At 37.2% G+C, this 21,623-nt stretch overlaps 1 protein-coding gene and 1 long non-coding RNA gene across 6 annotated transcripts in view; both read right to left on the reverse strand.

The window, feature by feature from the left end:
* The window catches only part of LOC109541915 (leucine-rich repeat serine/threonine-protein kinase 1), a 444,231-nt gene that overhangs the window by 252,271 nt on the left and 170,337 nt on the right, over positions 1-21,623 (reverse strand). The window lies entirely within an intron of this gene.
* Positions 14,446-21,565, reverse strand: LOC125505894. The gene is made up of 2 exons (XR_007282533.1): positions 21,170-21,565; positions 14,446-16,224 (listed from the first exon to the last, which is right to left on the reverse strand). It is a non-coding gene; the product is annotated as an uncharacterized LOC125505894 (long non-coding RNA).

Below are 21,623 nucleotides of genomic sequence, written 5' to 3' on the forward strand. Positions count from 1 at the left end.
TCGTTTTCTGAGAGCTCGTACTGACGAGTCAAAGCTGAGGCATGGCACTAACCAAGAGTGGCTTGTGAATTAATGGGAGCAGCATTTCGGAAAGTAGTGGGCTTGACTACTTTGGCCAGAGCGTAGGGTCCGTATAACTAGTTCTTGGATTTGCTGAGCGGGGCGTTTCTACACTAATACATGGTCTTCAAGTTAGTGTTTAGGAACTTCCCTGTGCGTTTGCTCAAAATACTTCTTGGAACGATCTGGCTGGTATTCAGCAGTGTCACGGGCATTTCTCAGTATACGACTGATGTTCTTTAAATATGGGCTCAGCTGACATATAAAGTTGTCGACTTCCACTATGGCTTGCATGTCTCGGCTGACGTCATCAGGTGACCTTAGTTGTCGTGCAAACGTCAAGAACGCTGAGGCATAACCAGTTGCTTGGCTCTTGACGGTTTGTATGGACATGTCTCCAGTGCCCTCAATTGTGCCTCTATGCTGTCATAGAGATTGAAAATGTCCAGCTTTTCTCTTGTCACAGTGCTGTTCAAAATTAGTTTTAAGAGTTCACAGATGGGTCTATTTGCCGGTCATCTCTACTAAATCGGGTCATCAAACTTTAACTGCTTTTGCATAATTTTTAGACATAGGTGGGAAGCTTTCCACTAAGTGTCTAGCTCTACTACCTGGTACGGTAGATTGCAATAGATACTCAATCTTGTCTGCCATATGAATGTCCGCGCCTTCATGTACTTTTCTAAATTGTGCCCAAAAGGACAGGCGGTCCCGTACATGGCCATCATACTTTTTGAACTAAATAATTGGAAGCTTAAAGTTACACTTACCAGCAGTAAGTTCGGTGGTTTCCATACTATTTTGCTTGAAACTCTGATTATCGAGATCTGCCTGAGCATGGTCAGCCTCTAGATGGGAACAATGAATGATTAGCTGCTTTGCACGCCTCTGGTAACCATCCGACCCATCCTTCTCCGAGCACAAGTCGGCTTCACTACCATCCACTGTCTGCATTTTTCGACACTGTCGTCATCAACGACTTTCAGTTCACAACTTTTCCCTTCCAGCATCTCGTGACATACTTGTATTTTTTTGAAATCTAGCGGTAATTCAGCCAACTGGGTTTCCAATTCAGTGGCACAATCGGTAAACGATGTTCGAAGAACTATTCGCGACTTTTTCTTAATCTCGATATCTATTGTTAGCTTAAAATTATTGTTCGTCACTCAAGTCCTGTGACGGTCGCCACAAATGTGAATTCCCAACGAACTACCCGTTTGGTGATACGTTCACGATGAGGATGAATGAACAACTTTTGTTTGATCTCCTTGCGAGTTACATTTTTCCGACTGACATCCACTTGACACCCTGCTGGTACATATATGCGATGCATTGTTACCTATTGTTACATGTATGCAACAATATTAGTCACATATTAGTTGGCTTGAAGCGGACATCATGCACAGATAGATAGATAGATAAAAATTTATTACACATTCACATTCATATACGCACAAACAAAGTTAAAACAAGAGTCAAGTCTACTAGACCCTCCCATGCCTGGCCAGGTGTTCGGCCGGTTGCTCTCTTTGCCCATGATCTAAATAGGCGCGCTAAGTCGTCCATGTCCTGGACAGTGCCCTAACATGGACATTCCCGAGCTAGCCATACGCACGACAACGTCAGGAGAGTCTTGAAGTGGCGGTTTGGTTTTATTCGAGGGGGATTCATAAAGGAAAAAAGGTCTTTCTGAAGGGAAGCCAAAAACCCCTTTTGCTTTGACCTTTAAGTTTGATACTGTCAGCCGTGGCGTTAACCGCCGGCAGTCTCAACCAGATGACGACATCCATCCGCCCCGCCCCAATCGGTGCAAAGACCAGCCAGCACCAGCCAGAACGAGACAGGACGAAACTGCCAAGTCACGTTATGTTGGATTTGTTCGTTTCCAGTCAGCTGGAAACGACTGTCTGCATTTGGCAGGCAATGTTTGTTTGTCGTCACGTACTGCCAGGGACAAAATCCAAAATGGTCACTCCACCCTTAGACCGGTCCTATCGGCACGCTCAAGCCTGTACCCCCGTATTCTGATTCTGTGTCCGGGGCGCAACCATGTTTCCACGATTAACGCCACATCGACGTCGTCAGACGCTAGGAACTGCTCGAAATCGCCGAGACGACTACGGACATTCTACATTCTACGGACTACACGGAGTTCTATTCCCCAATCCTCATAGGGCATAGTTAACAATATCAATTTTTAAAAATGGAAGCTGTTAATATCTTCATTGAAGAACTGCGCGGAGACTAGGAATTTGTCTGTCTTCGAGACTCAACCCCTCAATGCAGCGCTATCAAAACGAACCGCTTTTATTACCTCCTGCAAGTTGATCTGCGTCGACAGCTCGGCGAATTCCCGCTGGACACTGCCCAGCATGGCCACCGCGTTCCCATTTATACCATGGGCCGGGTGGGCAGAGCTCGTCGGGACAGCTTTGTGCTACCTCAGCGGAGGAAACTCCGCTAGTGAAGGCGGTGGCGGGGGCAGCATGGTCCTGTTGGCGTGACTTGGCGCCATGATCCTGCTGCTTAGGGGTGGGGGGGTGGATGCTCGGCTGTTTTGACCCCAGGCTGGCTTCGTTGGAAGAAGAGTAGGGACGAAACGCTGCCTCTCCGCGGGGACTTGCGCCTGTTTGAACAGGTAAACTGGGCAGGCCTCGTCAAAGTTACGATGAGGCCCACCGCAGTTGGCGCACTTGATCCAGCTGGGCAGGCGGTGATTTCATGCCCCCCGGCGCAACGAGAGCATTTGAAGTCCCGGCGGCAGTTTCCGGAGACATGGCCCTAGCCCTGGCACCGACGACACTGCGTGAGAGTCCTCCGGTTCTTGCGGGTTTCCCACGAAACTCTGACCCTGCACACCACCCTCGCCTCGGTGTTCAGCTTTCGGAGGATGGCTTTGTCGTCCGTGACGACGTGGTAGAACGGCCTGAACAGTGTCTTCATTTTAAAGACACTCCTCACCTCCAGCCGTTTGTCCGCCAGATCCTCCTTAATTGCACACGGTTCGACATTCCCGCCTAACCCCCTCAGGACGAACGCGTGTGTTTTTTCCGTCGAGGGGGCGTAGGTATGGTACGGGCTCTTATTCTCCTCCAGGGACCGTTTTACCGCCGCCCAGTCCAGGATGGTGCTGCAGGACACGATTAGTTATGCCCTCGTGTACTTAAGCGTGAAAGCCTCAGTGGTGATGGTTTTCAAGCCCTCACTCAATCAGCATTGTGTGATTGCTGGACTTTMCAGCAATCACAATTGGCGGCGGTTGAGGTTCCTTTTCGGTGGGCGGTTGGATGGGAGCGAATCGATTTGCCAGTACCRTGGGGGCATCTGACTGTTTAATTAATGAACTCCACGATATTGTTTTTCGTGGAGTCACAAAGCCGTCAGACAACGCATCTGGTTTAGCCAGTTGTGATGTTTGCATTGTTGCTCGATCAATAGCCGTTTTCTTTGGTGCCGGAGTTGGTGACGCTGGGGATGTTGGATCTGACTTCGGCGCCCTACCCCTTTTTTGATTTTGCACCTGAGAAAATACCCGTCGTGGGAGGCCTGGTCTGACTCCGATTCATGTGAGCTTCCGGGATTCATGTCACTTATCGCTCAAACCCGGTAGTTGCACGATAAAACGTTTCAAAATTTCTCGAATAACTCGCTACTAACAATGTTTAAATATCTATCTATCGCACACTTCCACTTCGTAGCACAGTCTACACTCGACTACACCGACATTATCAATATCAATACGACAATATCCGGAGAACGCACGATATATTTTAGTCAAACTATCACCTGTCAGTCAGTTGGCATATTAATTTGTGATAAGGTATTTACGTATACTGGTACTTCCGTGTGACTTGGTTATATAGTATTTATGTAAGTGTTACTAGTTATGGTTTGCTGGGAGATTACACAATAACGTGATTTCACGGGCACAAACATGTTTGGAGTTAAATGGACAGAACTCCGAACACCTCTTGTGAGTTATCCACATTTCGAAACGGTTCGCTTGAAACTTATAGATTTATATCCAAGAATTTTGTTTCACTATCAATCACGAAAAAATGTTTCTTATTTCTAGATTACTGGCTTTCTCGGGGTTAATTTACCGTGGGTTTGTTTGTAAATAGAGCATTGAGCCGTAAATTTCTGAAGCAAGTATTGTTGTCGTCCGTTGAATTTACCGGTTACTCTACCCTATTTCATTTTCACTTGAGCTTTTGATATATAAAAAGCAACAGTTATTCATTTTGTTCATGTTAAAGTGTCCAATAATGATGACTTATTTTGGATACACTCGCATTCGTCCGAATATTTTGCTCTATATTGCAGCGCATGCTGATGTACACTAGGAAAAAAGAAAAAGTCTAGGTGAAGTAGGGTAAAATGATGACTCTCGTTCAGTCAGTCGTCGGCATAAGTAGGACTGTCGCAACCCCGCTAACATTGGCCTTGGTGCTGCCATATTGACAAATGTATTGCCAGTTTCTATAAGTAAGGTGTTGGTGCTAGTTTTGTTTAAGTTTCTACAAACATGCCGCAGCCAGTGTTATTGCTTTCTATCCCATTGAAAATGTTTCTTGCTGTTAAGCTCGTTGATGTTGGCATATACTATTAATATTAACAATAATAAAATAGATTTATACGATTTGTTTTCGTTAGTCTCGTAGAGAAGTACTCGAACATAACTATTATTTGTCTATCGCTCACAAATAGTATATTACGGTACAAGAAACAAAAGTCGAAATTCCATCACTGCTTATGGCCGTATTTACAGTTGAAGTGTCAAGTGAGTCACTTGCGAGACACTTACCGAAGAACGACTTGAGTGACTTTTGACACTTGAGGTAGAAGCGTTTTTACAGTTCCAACTCAACAGTGACTCGGAAAAGTTGCCGTTAAGTGACAGATCATAGGTTCCTTATGATCGTCCTGTTGGTACAAATGCATTTACCATAGGCAGACAAGTATGACAAGACATTTATGACGGATGAAGCAAATTTTGAAAACACCGTTGACGTGTAAACAGTTATTTTCAACAGGAGTAGACCATTGAATCGCCATAGGAAAGCCGTATATTCGGCTAAAGAAAAGGCGCACAGTTCTGTAATCATTAATCACAATATTAGAGTATATTACATAATGAGAGTTGTATTCGTGTAAGCGTAATTCTATTCAACACTTATCAATTGACCAACCTGGAAACTGCCAGTAGCATATTATACAACCTTAATTTTATCAGAAGTTGCAGATGAGCTGGGATAGGTAAACTTCTTTTACGTGCATTTCCAATTCTACTTAAAACAAAAGGTATTAATACATCGATAACGATTTCTTTCCGAAATCGATATCTGAACAAATTTCTGCTCTACGTAGAACTGGAAAGGATCTTGCATATCTCGTATGTATCTCTTTGGAACCCGTTCGTGCATTTCTTTATCAACATATTGCATAAATCCTTCCGGATCCTTCATATTAATAATATTTATATTTAACAAAACGTGTGAATAACAAATGGTAATGCTCAGCTCAACTATGACAGAAGGTCTGGCGCCAGAATGGTTAGGTCATAAAAACACGCTCAGAGGTCCTATACTTCATTCTCAAGTCCAAGTCGCTCTTACACGTCAGCTGATCTCAAAGCGGCAACTATAAAACGCATTTTTGATGATGACAGTCACTTGAGTGTTCAGTGTCACTTGAGGGTCGTCTATAAATACGTCGATTAAAGTTGACTGACTGGGCGTCATGCACGCAGTGGCGGCCATTCGACTTTCGTTTCGCGTACAGGATACTCTTTTTCTTGATATTCGGTGGAAACTAGCTGTGAAAAGCATAAGGTTTTAAAGAAAAACTTTGAACATGTTGTCAAAACAGTTAGCTGACAGTCAATGACAAAGTCAACCTGACAGCGTGCGTAGCGAAATTTATTACTTTCCACACAGGATCAAGAAAATTTGTAATTGGTAAAAGTGATGCTTTCGCCATCGAAAACAATGGTGAAAGTAGGTACTTTCCATCATCAGGGCATCAAAAAAAAAATAGCTTATTCAATTTCATTTTTCTTAATTGTTCTTTAATTTTCGCTCATATAAAAAGTACTTTACCGCGCCAGTCTACACTCCATTTCGTATCGTTCGGGCATCCGCAGCCAGCGCGAAGGAAAAAGGGCACTTTCCACACCAGTTAAGAAAATAACTCCTTGAAGTATCCACTTCTTAGTTATAATTACGTATACTAAATAAACTACTGAACAGTTATTGTAAAACTTATAATTAATCGAAATTAGCTTACACTTCGTCCAATGGACGAGTAGAAGTGTCGCTCAGAAATATTTGAGATTCCGCTGTATTTCACATTCAATTATTCATTATTGCACGCTCTGTTTTACAAAGTTTTAAAGTACATAGCAAATAGGCAAAAAAATTTTACCAAATCAAAGTAATCTTGAAACTCATTTAAAATAACTAAGCCCCGATGCAACTTTCTCATTAAGCCTAACTCAATGTAAATCTGGGAAAAGTTCCTTTTGGAATCAATAATGTCGGAGCAGCGTGCTCTTAATGCTATGGAATACTTAATGCAAAAAGTGAAATAATTCCGTATGCCAACAACATCCTGCTCTAATGACAGTATTACAAAGGGCATCGATTATTTACACATCTTAGGGCCAACCTATATTGACAAAGAAATCCTTTGCCTTTGATATTCAAGCAGACTAGTCACTAACATTTCATAAGGAATATCGGCAAGTTGAGCAATGTTTGCATTTTAAGACTATTTGCCGAAAATGTTTGGTTTGAGAACCGACAGAAATTTTTTTTCAAAGATATTTTGAAATAATAAAAGCCAAAAGCCACTGTAAATTATAATATTTAGTTTTAATTTAACTTATAAAATGACTAAAGCGGAATATATGCAAAGTTCATGTTACAATAGTAAGCATATTTGTAATTGAGTAGGTGGCGAATTCCAGGCGAATTACGACGAAATCTTTCAAATATGGTTCTAACGTGACGTAACTTATATAAGTATTATATTGACGTGCGCCAGCTTGAAAAGTTGTGCTATTTGCACAAACAACGAAAAAGTTAGAAAAAATGAGAAAGTCACGTTTTTGCCCGGAAACAATCGCATATAACTCGGTAACTATGCATTTTAGCAAAACAAGGTATACAAATAAATTTGTTCGCTATGAAATTTTCAACAAGACAAAGTCGGTCAGATATTTGTAGATCTTAAAAGTTTGCTTTAAAATGATCAAAAGTGCAAAAAAGTAGGGAAAAAAACAAGGTAATTTTAAATTATTTATTTAACAATGAAAAAATAACCCAATCACGCCATCCGTTTATAGAAAAGGACTTGACTGCAATACAACACGAGAGCCGCAAGGCCGATTAAGATCCGACCGACAGTTTTTGCATAATGAAATAGTTAATTAACCTACCTGAAAAAAAATATTTTTTTCAATTTTGTGCCCGGCTCAAAGTTATGAATATTTTCTTATATATTTATCTTGTTCATAGAGTCACTGACTTTTCTAGAAAATCCCAAAAAAGCATAAAAAAAACCATGGGCGTCATTTCAGGATTTATACTGAGGTGGCAAAACCTACTCAGCTGAAAAGGGGTCCTCCTCCATAAAAATGTTTAAACTGGATTTTAAGTTTGTTTTTCCAGACTATTTTTACAGCAATTTAATTTATAACGATTTTAACTAATACGAAAATTTTTAATCACTTGAGTTATTAACTCAAGATATGGAGTTAATTAGAATTATACATATTAAGTAAACATTATGCAAATAAATCTTATACTCAATTGTCATCATACATATTAAAAGTTATTTTTACATAATTGAAGCCTTCTTTCTTGACTTGACTTAAAGGCATCAATAACTTTGAAAATGGTTATTACAACACTCGTTTCAATAGTCAAAAAGGCTAACGAGGACAATCTTGCTTCTGGTGTATGTTTTGAACCGTCGTAAGCACGAAAATAACCTCGTACGGGATGCAGAGTTCATTGGAATCGCAAAAAACACATGAAAAACTTCAAAAAGAATAGGGAACACACTTTTAAAAGTGTTTTTGTTTCTTGATTCTTCCATTTTGTAGAAACATTTCAGTTCAGACACAACCTCACTGTCTAAATTGTAATATTTGCACACGTACTGTAGACGGGCTATGTCTATCATCCACCTATAATTTTGTGGTTAAGTATATCAAGGTTATTTTCTTCAGGTTTGGACTATTTTCTCGTACAGGATATCAATAACTGGTCAGAGAATTAAAACTTTGTAGTACTGTTTTACCGATTCAAATGGAGCTTTACTCCGCCCCCCCATTTTTTAAGGAAGTTGCCTTTTGTTGGCAGCTCGGCGGCTTTAAATCCGCACATTTTAGCGATTTCTGTGCAATGATTGAAGAACTTTGTGAAAAAGTTATCTGTTCGAAACGATTGCTATACTTCAAGTGTTCGGTTTGTTCCAGATTAAACAGCTTTGTAAGTCACACTGCTTAACTGAAGGGTATTTAACAGTATTTAACATTGCGCTAGAACTCTCCTGCGTAATAGCAGGTCAAATACAAAGTTGAACTCCTCCACATTTTTCAACAAAGCATTGGCTTGTCCACCACCGTCAGGGTCTGTCTCAGAAATCTCTTGTAGAGTCTCAAGAGGGGTATAAAAATGATCTAATAATGAACTATTATGTATTTGCTGGTTGCCCTTGAATTTAACTCCCGCACTTGATTCAATCCTTTATTCTCAAATGTTCGTACAAAATTTAATGATAATACAATGAATTAAATGTTCGATGAGAACGATTGATTAACAGTTAACAGATACTGCTGGTTGCTCTATGTGGCGCGTTTCCGCCTGTATAGTTCGGACGCAACACTATCCTCTCCCTGATCTAGAGGTTGAGACGCTGAGGAGCTTCCGTGTTCCTCCGGGAGCGGCGTGGCTCTGGAACTTCTATCGCAGGGTGGTATGGCTCTGAAACTTCGGTCGTAGGGTTCTCAGGTATAAGCTGTTGTGGAATCTCTTGGCCATCTTCGACCGATATCTCGTTCCGATTATTTCTGTTAAACATTAATTTAGCAGCGCTCACAGAAGTAGTTGGATGAGATCGTCGCCGAGCTTAATATGTAGGTGTACGTTGGAAATTCTCAGTACAGAAGTAGATGCCTCCATTCATTTTATTCAAAATATCGTCGATTTTCGAATACGTTAAGAATCATCTTGAATGTATTTGTTTATGGTGATGTTATAAGCGGCACACAATTTGATTCTGCGGTCCTTCCGCATGATCGGAACTACTGGTGTGGCCCATGCCGAATGCACTAATTTTTCTATAACGCCCAGGTATGTATTTTTTTGTTTGTATTCTTCAGTTATTTGTTAGGTATTTGTTAATTATTGATAATTTTACTTCAAAATTCTGGGCATCCCAAATGATTGGTCTTGACAGTTCTGGTGTGGTAGCTGCCACCCCCGAATTACACCAATGAAAAAACTCAAGGCCGGTTAAAATTTAGATGATTCAGACGGCAAACGTAGTGTACTTCTGAAAGTGAAATTTCCGCATACAGGAATTTTACCTGGGCGGAAAAGCTACGCAATGAAACCCCCCGTGACAACTCTTTGTGGAAACTGTCGATAAGTCTCCGAAAAGGCCACGAGCACGTCCCCGCTCTTGAAACAGAGGGGCGGCGTTAACGCCACGGCTTACAGTATCAAAATTAAAGCTCGAAGCAAAAGTGGTTTTTGGATTCCCGTCAGGAAGACCTTTTTTCCTTAATGAACGCCCTTCCAATAAAACAAAACCGCCACTTTAAGATCATCACCTCACGTTGTCATACGAACGATTAATTCCGCGAATATCCATGTTAGGGCTATGCCCAGGTAATGAATCAATGCGCGACCATTTGGACCATGAGCAAAGGAGCACCAATGCCGAACACCTGGCAGGACGGGGTCCTATTGTTCAATTTGCCCATGCTTGTCAACAAATTATGAATATTGAAATAAATTTTATCTATCTATCTATCTCAGCATTACTGTGATTGGCCGTCCATGCGACGTCAAGTGCGCAATAGTTATAACTGTTATAAGCATACTTTGAAACATTTCAGTTATATCGACAAATAGGTAGTTGGTTGACTGCACAACTGACTGCATAAAGCTCTGATATTTCATTGTTCTTTCTGTTCCATCTTTCATTGTAGCCTTGAGAATAGGTCTGGGTCACACAGTATTTTCAGGTGTTCACACAGCGACACCGATAAGGCTTGACGTATTGAAACAGCGACACAGCACGGAGCAACACACAGCGAACAGAGAACGCTGAGTTTCGTGATGACGAGTGGTTCGTAAATTTGCTACTAGGTTTGCCAATGGTGTTTTTAAGCCGTGAAGAGAGACTATGACAGGCGTCGGTTGCGTTCTTTTAATAAATGGTTTGTAAAGCTGGTATCAACGCTTGTCATCCCTATCAATGTCGAAGCGTGGGAAGTTGGAAAAACCACTCAGAGATAGGGATGATACGATACTGAGAATGTTTCGACACGTACTCAAATGAGTCGTAACCAAATCGTCTTGCTATACTCTTCATATCAGTATTCTGAAAGTATCGAAACCATTACCTGCTTTCTGCATAAATACATTTTTAGTATACATTTTCCATGAGTTTTTCAAGACCGCAATTCACTATCACAAAGTAAATTTTAACTGTAAAAATGCCGTTTAAAGAAGATATTGTTAAAAAATTCATGGAATATAGGGTGATTCAAAATTGGCGTCATTCCTCTGGAGGTGTTGTCTGGCGCTGTTATAGGAGTACAGAAAACATAGTTAAAGAAATTAATTGTTAATAAAAACTGAGAAATTTACAAAAATACTATATCAGAAATACGGCAGCAATGTTTTTCAAGGTAATCTGCCTAATTAACACTGCGCAAATACCTGTTGCTTCGTAATTATTTAAAACTACGATAACCATGGAATTATAAAGAGTGACAATAAGATAGAAAGGGATAAATGGAAAATTCAACAAGATTTGTTGACTGCGGAACGTACTTTCGAAATGTCAACCTGTTATCATAACCTCGAATTGGTGTTTAAAAATAAACCATACAACAACATTTGAATGGTTAAATCCAAACAAGCCAGTGCCTGTTTAATCTCCTTATTATCCACTCTTATTAAGCAGCTTCTCGTATTCAGTTAATTAACTCGTGCTCCATTTGTATCTCCTTGTGCTGTGGGTATCGAAAGTGTTAGTTATTGTGCTCTGAGTACCCCTGGAAGGCCTTGATTCGATGATGTCCAATACTTGTTCCTCTGTGTCTGAGTCAAAGTAAGTCACAGTTTGTCAAATTATTGTTATTATTGACAAGGGCTATCCACCTGTAACTATCTGTTAATGGCAAAAAACATCATTGCCGCTTTGACTTTCCATCAAAAAATTGTAGAAGAGAACTTTTTCAATATCGACAATTTTCGTAATTTGAAGCAAAGATCGTAATTTTTCTTTTTGAATGCTTAAGTATTCCAATATGCTACCAATTAAGCATGGAATAATTTCAAAATAATGCTTAATAACAAAGTTGAAATTCTATCTTCAACTGATAATATCTTCTAGAAATAAAAAAAAAAAAAAAATTTCAATATTTTTCTGGTGCTCTACAAGTGAGCCTCTATCACCCCTTGAAAGGAATGACGCCAATTTTGAATCACCCTGTATATTTTACTTCATTTATTGCCATAAGTTAAAAAATATTTCTGTACGTTTCCCAACAAAAGCAGTTGTTCAAATATTTAGGGGACAAGCTATTTCTATTGTGCGTCATAGTAGCATCAGCGTTAGAAAATAGGCATTCGCTTATAAAAGTTAGAAAATACCGTTTGCATGTCTCCCAATGGATCACTTTTCAAAATATCATTCAGTTCCATCTTGTTTTGACATCGGCAATAAGTTTAAAATTTACTGTTCAGAACCATTAATACGCATCTGAATTTTCTTCAATTTATCTGACTGAATCACACCATTTTTTTTCAATGCACAAATTTACGAACCTTAGATATAGCTGTTTTCACACTTGGTAATTTTAAATCCTGTCCAACAATGTGATTTTTTGTGTGAGCCAAACAGGGCACATTTTCATTGAGCGCATGAGTAGCTAGATAGAGCATATGCATTTTACTATTTTGAAGAAAATGCCATGTCACACCTAAGAAACCTCGCTCGTTCATTGTTTCTCTCCAAATGTCTAATCTGAGACAAATAGTGTCAATTTTTGACAATTTAGCTTTAGCTATAGCTACACCAGCTAATAACCAATATTTTTCTTATGTCCTTCGTCTCGAATCATTCCTACTCAGAGAACGTTGTTCTTGCTCTCGCTCTTGACAAGCCATACATACTCCATACATTAAATAAATTTAAGATAAATTCTGTTCATCTATTCCAGTTCAAAAGTTACTGTAAAAATCAAGTTTCAAAGTTATACCGTAGTTTCGCTACAAGAGTGTTCCTTCGGGTTCTCGCACACGTAGACGAACATAGTTTTGGTCAAATCGAGTCGGATAAAAACAGCCAAGAACAAGAAAAACATGGCGACTGTTTTTTGGTGTTAGATGTTTGTTTGTTTTTTTACTTTTTTTGTGCTGCTGTTAGAGCATTCGAAAATATTTATGGTCGGTCCGCGAGAAACGCAGTTTTAAAGCGTTGCAATGTTTGCATTGATAATAATGGTGGACTTTTTGAAAATGTTTTACAATAAAAATTAAAGTCTGTAGAGTTACATTTTAATTATTATTGGTATGATTTGATTTTTGTAATAAAGAGTTTAAATGAGTAACCGTCTTAATTAAAATAAAGTTATTCCAAATCAAAATTAATTCCTGGGTTTCAGTCTCTATTTATTGTAAATTTATTGTAAATTTTGTCTCTATTTATTGTTAAAATGTATGCCAAGGCTTAAAGCAGCAACAACGCTACACATAAAAACTGATGATGGTGGCAAAATACACCGAAACGTATTTTAATTGATAAATCGAGGCAATAAATGACTGAAACCCAAGAATTAATTTTGATTTGGAATTGGAACACAGTCAGGAAAGTATATACAATAAAGTTATTGTCAACTTTAACGTAGTTGACACAATAAATACTGAAGCACTCTGTTAATATTTGTTACTATGGAAACAATGCTGTATGTCATACTATGCGTAATTTAAAAATTTACCGCAATAAGTTTTTCTCAAGTATCTTTTGACAGCTGTCAAATTTCAGAAAGATAAAATTAGGTTCGAGTAGAACATTCAAAACTATAATTTTTTGTCCATTTGACCTTCTTCGTAACTGCTCTAGTTGCAAAGATCCCTGTACTAGTCATCGAAAAAAACTCACCCTGTATATGGTCGAAAATATTTGCAACTCCAAACAATTGTAGCAGCTCTTTTTCAATAGTAGAGTAATTAATCTCAGCTGGGTTTAATGTCCTTGAAGCGAAGCATGTGGGATGGTTATTTTGGGATAAGATTGCACCTATTGCAAAATCTGATGCGTCCGTTGTTAGTTCAAACGGTTTTAAAAAGTCCGAATACGATATTACGGGTTCAGATGTTAGTATATCTTTGCAGGTTTTAAAATAATTTACAATTTCTTTGGAGTGTATTACCTTCTCGTTCTGCTTGAGACATGTTGTCAATGGTTCAATGGTGAAGTTAATTTAACAAAGTTTTTGATGAAACGTTTATAGTAGCCCAAAAGTCCAAGAAATTATTTACTTTGGCGTTGTTGGAATAGAAACTTTTCGTATTGCTGCGATTCTCTTTGGATTCGGTTTAATGCCTTCTGGTGTTACTATGTGCCCTAAGAACTCAACTTCTTTGATTTTAATTTTGTCGTTTTTATGTTTTGAATATGTTCTTGTAGTCCTGCACTAAAAATAATGACGTCGTCCATGTACACCATCTAAATCTTGTTTTGTAGGTCCTTCAAAACTTGGTCCATGACTTTTTGGAAAGTTGAGGGTGCGTTTTTCAACCCAAACGGCATTTGCGGATATTCCGTTTGCACGATTGAACCACAGTGACCGATCCCCTAGTGTGCACCCTAGGCACTAGCAAAGTGTGCCTACCCTGGAGCGATAAATTAAAAAGAACCAAAAAGAGTCGAAACTTATAGTCGAACATTAGATATAGTCGAACACATGTCGCCGTGCCGACAACCGACCACCATTCAAAATACGTGTTAAATATTAGTTTGAGTCATTAAATATATCGATGTTACCATTCCACTGATAAGCCGAACCACGATTTCCAAAAACTGTTAACGTAGCATATAGGATAGCCGAGCGAATTATAATTTTGAAGACGGAAAATTTGYAAAAAAAACGTTTATTGAGTACAAAAATTAGACTGGTTACTACTACAAAGTTAGAAATAAGACTGACTCTAAAAGTGAATAAATCTAGACAAGTTAACTCTTATAATCTAATGTCGATAAGATCTCATAATGATGTGTTGACATTCTGGGTACTCTTATTTATCTAATGTCGATTAAGATAACGCAATGATTTGGTGACATCCTGGTCAAAGGTTCCTTGTATAGCCAGGGTCGTATTGGGCCTATAACTCCAACCTCCTTAAGAAATCTCAACGTCCTCGTTGATTATTTTTTTGGAGGATTCGTTTGGAGACGGATGGTCCCTAATGGTCTTTCTGTAAACAACTATGTGGGCGGCTATGACTAAAACAATTATACAAACGACAATGCCAGTTAAGGAATATTGTAAAACATCATGGTTCGTTGGAAGATTGGAATATTGTAGAGAATCCATCAAATCCTTTTGCATTTCTATTGGATTTGTTAAGTGATCCAACCTTAAATGAATAGTTTTTTTAGCGAAAGGATGAAAATCTAGTTTCTCCTGACTGATGCTAATATTGAAAATTATGTTGGAAAATTTTTGTGTTCCATTGATGATTTCACATTTACTTAATATTAAATTACAATTTCTTACTAGCTGTTTGGTTATGTCGTTACAATTTTCAATTATTTCCGAAGATACATTAGTACAATATAACAAATGTTTGTTTCGAGTGAAAAGAGCAATATCATAATTATTTACAACCTTAGCAACTTTATGGTTATTAATATTATTTGCATTATAAATTTGATTTCTGCATAACCATTTATTATTAACGCTGATACACTTTTGAAAGCATAAGTCATTACAATAATATTCACTAGGTGGTATCAAAATCAAGTGTTCTTTTGTGGGTACAGGATATATAATTTGCAATTTACACAGGGTTTTGGTAAATAATGGAATTTTAACAACCAAGATTGCTTCCTTGTCTGTTTGAATAAGTCCAGCTTGACAAAATTGAAATAAGTTCATAAATACGATCCAAAGGCCATATTTGCTGATTAGAGTAATGGGTTTTTAAGAAAGTCCAAATTTGTTTAAAATCATTTAAGCTGAATAGACTGATATCTAGAACATTAGTTAAAGCAAATGTTATTGTATTTAAGAGTTTATTTACATAAGTATCTATTAGTAATATTTGTAGAGTGACTTTGAACTTGCATATTTAAATCTATAAGATTGGAAAGTTTATTTACTGCCTTACTCAATGTTTGGGAATCATTAAAAATAGATAAAATATCTTTCTGAAATTTTTTCCGTAACGTAACCAGCAAATGAATTTAATTGATTTAATTTGATTTAGCTTTATTACTTCAAAATGTTTGTTAACATTATCCAAGTCATTTTGATCTAAGTTGCCTGTAATAAATTTTATTGTGGATTCTAAATAATTAATCAACCCTCTACGTTGCCTTAGACTTAATTCGCTTTGAGTTAATTTGTGAAAATTATCAAATACATTATTTAATTGAATATAAGAATGGTTTAATTGAAGCTTCAGATGATAATTATTTTCAAAAGATTCTATGAGTTCATTTTCTAGGATTAATTGATTAGTGAGTAAATGGGTTAATGTAGTCTGAATAATACTTAAATTAAATGAAATATAGGTAGTATGATATGTTTCTAAAACTAAGGTGTTGTTGTTAATATTTTCCAGGAAGTATCCATTGTTAGGGATGGGAACTACCTGCAGGAGCAGAACTTGAAACGGCAGCACTGTGAGCCTGCAAGGAAGGATTTTTTCTTATTCTTTTAATTTTTCTAAGATGGACTTTTGATGTTTCGTTTGTTTTTAATTTTCCATCTATCACATTTCGTTCCATATTAATTACTTTAATAGGAATATAGGCGGGTGAAGCCTTGTTTCGGCGGTCATTTTTTTTATAAATAATTTGATGTTTGGAAATACTTGGTAAATATCGTTCTGTTTTACTTTGTTGTTCATTCCTGTGTTTTTGTTTTTCATAGGTAGTTTTATATACTTTTTCATGAAGGGGTATTAATTATGGCTTTCGTTTTTCGTTGTATTTTTCGAAAATTGATAAGTCATTGTTTATGTTTGGTTCATTGTAGTAAGGTCCATAGAGCAAATTGAAAGGAGAAAAACCTGTGGTTGAATGTATATTTTGATTGTAAATTAAAATAGCAGATATCATAAGATTGTCTAAGGTTTCTTTGGGGTCCTTTTCTCTTAAGATTTTTAGTTTTTCGATTAAGGTCGAATGTAGCCTTTCTACCGGACTATTAGAAGTGGAATTATTAGGTGTCGTGAAGTGGAGCTCTATATTATGCAATTGACAAAATTCCTTAAAAAGATTGTTTTTGAATTCAGATCCATTATCTGCAAAAATTCTTTGAGGTGTACTATGATGCGAGATAAAATGACGTAACTTATTGAGAGTGGTTACAGCATTTTTATCTTTGACGTAGTAGGCTTGTGCATATTTACTAAAAGAGTCCAAAATTGTCAAAAATAGAGTTTGAGAAAATTGAAAAATGTCGATATGTATTGTTTTAAATGGTTTTTCAGCAAGAAGTGGGCCGTCGTATGGAATTTTATAGGGGTTCCGCTCATACTTATTTAGTAAACATAATTCACATTTATTAATGAAATGGGTTATGCTATCTCTTAGTTTTGGCCAGTAATAAATGTCTTTAAGATGGTTATAAGTTTCGGTTATACCATTATGGTATTTATGATAATAATTTTTAATTATTTGTTGTTGTATTTGAGAATCGGTAATATCTTGCAGGTATTTATATGAAATGCACAGTTTGGTACTGTGATTTAAATGAGTTTGAATTAATTCCTTAAACATAGTCTCGAGCTGTTTTTCTTTGATATACAGTGTGGTCAAATTATTTTCGTGCAATAATTCTTTAATTACTTTAATTAAATATTTTTCTTCATTATTTCGGGAAATTCTAACTAAAGTGTGGATTTTATTAAAAGGTCTTGTATTATATTGATTATATGAATCTCCGTATCTTAGAATAAGTCGATGAGAAGCGTAATTAACGGGTAGCTCGGAAATGGGAAGACGTTTTCCGTCGGGATTTCGGTTAGAATGTAGGGATGCTTCGGAGGTATTGTCATGTATATCGTTAAAATCTTGGAGGTTGGCTGTTTCCTCGGGAGCGTTCGGAACAATCGAAGCTATTTTGTTGACATGAACTTCATTTCGTTGACATCTTCATTTCGTTGACATTCGAGAAAGCGCGTCTGGGACTACGTTTTCTTTCCCCTTTTTATATCTCATTTCAAAGTCGAACTCTTCGAGTTTAAGCCTCCACCTTATTAATCGGGAATTAGGTTCTTTAATTTTAGAAAACCACACTAAGGGGTTATGGTCGGTATCGATTAAGAATTTCCTACCATATATATATGGTCTAAAATGTTTAGTGGATTCTAAGATTGCAAGAAGTTCTTTTTCGATCGTCGAGTAGTTTTTTTCGGCAGAATTTAATGTGCGAGAATAAAATGCAATAGGATGGTCGTTTTGCGACAAAACACTACCAATTGCTTGATTAGAAGCATCAGTAGTTAGTTTGAACTGCTTTGAAAAATCGGGATAAGCAAGAATGGGTGAATTAGAAATAATTTCCTTACATTTTTTAAAGGCTTCAATATAATCTTCTGAGTCTAGTTTAATTATACTTCCTTTATGCAAACATTTGGTCATAGGGAATACTATTTTAGAAAAGTTTTTAATAAACCTCCTGTAGTATCCTACAAGGCCTAAGAATGCTTTAATTTATTTTTGAGTTTTAGGCAAGGGATAACTTTGGATAGCGGAAATTTTAGAAGGATTTGGCTTCATACCTTCCGGAGTGATAATATGGCCTAAAAATGCGATTTCTTTGGAGAGAAACTCTAATTTATCAAGTTGAACTTTTAGGTTAACTTCTCTAAATTTTTTAAATATTACTTTAATATGAATTTTGGAAAAATTACAACATCGTCCATGTAGACAAAACCGAATTTATACAACTACTCTCTTAGGACTTCGTCCATCATCCGCTGAAAAGTGGCAGGAGCGTTTTTTAGTCCAAATGGCATCCTAAGATATTCGAAGTGACCATTATTGACGGAAAAGGCCGTTTTTTCGATAGAATCAGGGTCCATGCCTATTTGATGAAATCCTTGGGCGAGATCTAAAGTTGTAAAATAAGAGCATTTTCCCAAGTTATCGAGAATTTCGTCTTTTCTAGGCAAAGGGTATTTTTCCCCTACAGTATGTTCATTTAAGTTTCTGTAGTCAATTAGCATACGATATTTTTTTTGACCAGAGGCATCGGTTTTTTTGGGGACAATCCAAACCGGAGCGGAATAGGGGCATATTGAAGGTCTGATTATGTTGTCGTCTAGTAATTTTTGGATTTGGTTTTGAATTTCCATTTGCATAGAAGGGGGATGTCGAAAGGATTTTGTATATATAGGGCGGGCATTGGTATTCCTGATTTTGTGTTTAGTCTGTGTAGTCAAGGATAATTTGCAATTTTCTTGGTGCATAATGTCCTTGAATTGATGGCATAGGTTTCGAATCTTTGTCTTTTCTAAATCGTTCAAGTGATCTAATCGAAGTTGCGAATCAAGTTTTAAGGAAGAACTCTGTTGAGGTTTGTTTAAGATATCGAAAGCACTTTCTGGAATCACATTTATTCTTTCATTAAGATTGATTTGGACATTAGGAATCGGGTTAGGGATAGAACACATGCCATTTTTTACATTGACTAGAGAGTCAGGAACAGTATAAGTATTGTTAATTTGAAATGAAGGTAAAAGAGCTATGCCTTTGCTAAGTGTTACGGGAATATTTAAAATATTGTTATTTGTTGTGTTTTGTTTGATTGGTTTATTGCAGGCTAACTAGAATGGAATAATGTTATTTTTTAGCTTTAGAGTACAATTATTGTAGTCAATTACAGCACCCATGGATTGAAGATCTTTCGTGCCTATAAGTGCATCGAACTTATCGTGCCAATTAACAACGCGAAACATTATATTATTATTAATACCTAGCTCTCGAAGAATGGGGTAGTCTAGATTCTTATTTTCGTAAAAGATTTGTTGGCAAGCTTTAATCTCAAAGGGTTCATAAAAAAGGTTGGCTGGGAAGTTTTGGGCAATTGAAGGATTAATTATCGAGTCACTTGCACCTCAATCAATAAGTATGATTAGGTTAGATTTAGGTAGGTAGATATAGGGGAGTTCCGGCTGTCTCATTATATTATTTAAGTCAATTCTAGCGGAGTGGCAGCTTCGGGAAAATTTTCAGGGTTTGGTGCAGTTTCAACTTCGTAGCTTGATTGGTCAGGTAAGGAAAGGAAATTGGTATCATTTGTAAAATCATAATCGTCTTGATAAGATTCGCTAAAATCTTGTAGAAATGGCTCTTCAGAGGAATTAGTGGACTTTTCGGTCTCCAAATTTGTTAATTCCTGAAAAGTGTATCGGGGTCGTGTTGGAGCAGTATTTTGAAAATGGTTAAATTTTGGAAAATGATTTTGGGATCTATAGGTTCTCATAGACACATCTGAGTTGGATGTCGTTTTAAAATTGTGATCGTAATTCTGAGGAATTGGAACATTTACATTTGACATAGGTGTAGCCTTCGGGAATGTTAATTGTGTCTGCCGTTGAGGAGCAAACACGTTCCTCTGAGGTGGTTGTTTAAATGCCTGGATATTCGTGGGGAATCTGTGTTGAATAGGACGCGTTTGTATATTAACGGGCTGACTTGGGAAGGTTGGATGAAAAGTAGGGTTTCTATAAGAGATTTGATTGAAATTGGAAGGTAATGATGGTCTAGGGAGTTGATTATTTCTTCCTAAATTAGTATTTTGCAGTGGTTTGTGAAAGTTATTGTACTTATTTAGAGAGTTACGCATTCTAATTTGCGAGTCTACCAGGTTATAATTCCTTATACATGCTACGGCTTGGTCTATAGTAGTAGGGTTAGTGGTGAGTAAATATGATTTAACTAAATCACAGGAGTTGCTAATCAAGGTGATTGAAATGCAATTCTCACGTTTTCATCGGTTTCTTCCGAGTTAATCCTTGCATAAATTCTTTGTACAAATTGTTTTAATCGAACAATGAAATCCATAAGTGATTCGTTCTTATTTCTATTAAAATAGTTTAATTCATGCAACAGTACTAAAAAGCTGATTGGATCGCCAAACTTTTGTCTTAACGCGGTTTTTAAATCGTCCCAGGTTTGAATATCGGATCGACAATAAAGTAAATCATAGGCGTCGCCTTTTAGCTTTGATTTAATTGAAAATATAACGTATTTTTGTTGAGTCACGGATGTATTAAAAAAGGTTGTATGAAAATCTTCTATAACATTAATAAAATGTACCAGGTGGTCTGGATTTCCTTCAAATGTAGGTAGTAATTTGGCAAACGATTCTACGTTCATTATGTTTGATCTAGAACTATTAACAATTTCCAAAGTTTGAATATTGGCAGTATTTTCAGGTAATTCAGAAAGCGAATTATTTATAGAAGAATTATTATCTAATGAAATGCCTTCCAGCAAATTCTGTAATATTATCTAAGCTAGATGCGTAAGGATGTAATCCAAGTTGTGAACTGTTAATTCTGAACCGATCTTGTAAACGTTTTTTAGATTCTGATATAAGGCAATTTTGGTTGTTACTTACAAATACAGGATCAAGGGAGTACCCATAAAGATTTCGCTGTTTTGCACTGGTAGTACCAAATACGTCTCTCGTCAGGTAGGAATCAAGTACTTGCTGTCTGGGGAGGTCGTTAGCTTTTCTTGACCAAATTCTGCACACTCTCAACGTTTCGTCTAAGGAGTTGTCTTCAAATTACTGGATCAATGATTGCCGGGAGTAGCATCAATAAAGACCCGTCGAATAGCGTCTTAACGAATTAAAATTCGAACTAATATCGCGACACTATCCTGTTCGCAGCGCCAATTATAATTTTGAAGACGGAGAATTTGTAAAAAAAACGTTTATTGAGTACAAAAATTAGACTGGTTACAAAATTAGAAATAAAGGACCGTTTACACGCTCAAGCCATCTGAACGATTTGGCTTGCGCAAGCCAGATCTGTGCAGATGAACTGAACGAAAATCTGGCGTTTACA

This window comes from Dendroctonus ponderosae, unplaced genomic scaffold, assembly GCF_020466585.1.
Source record: "Dendroctonus ponderosae isolate FM_Combo_2020 unplaced genomic scaffold, Dpon_F_20191213v2 Dpon_F_20191213_1, whole genome shotgun sequence".
Taxonomy (NCBI): Eukaryota; Metazoa; Arthropoda; class Insecta; order Coleoptera; family Curculionidae; genus Dendroctonus; species Dendroctonus ponderosae.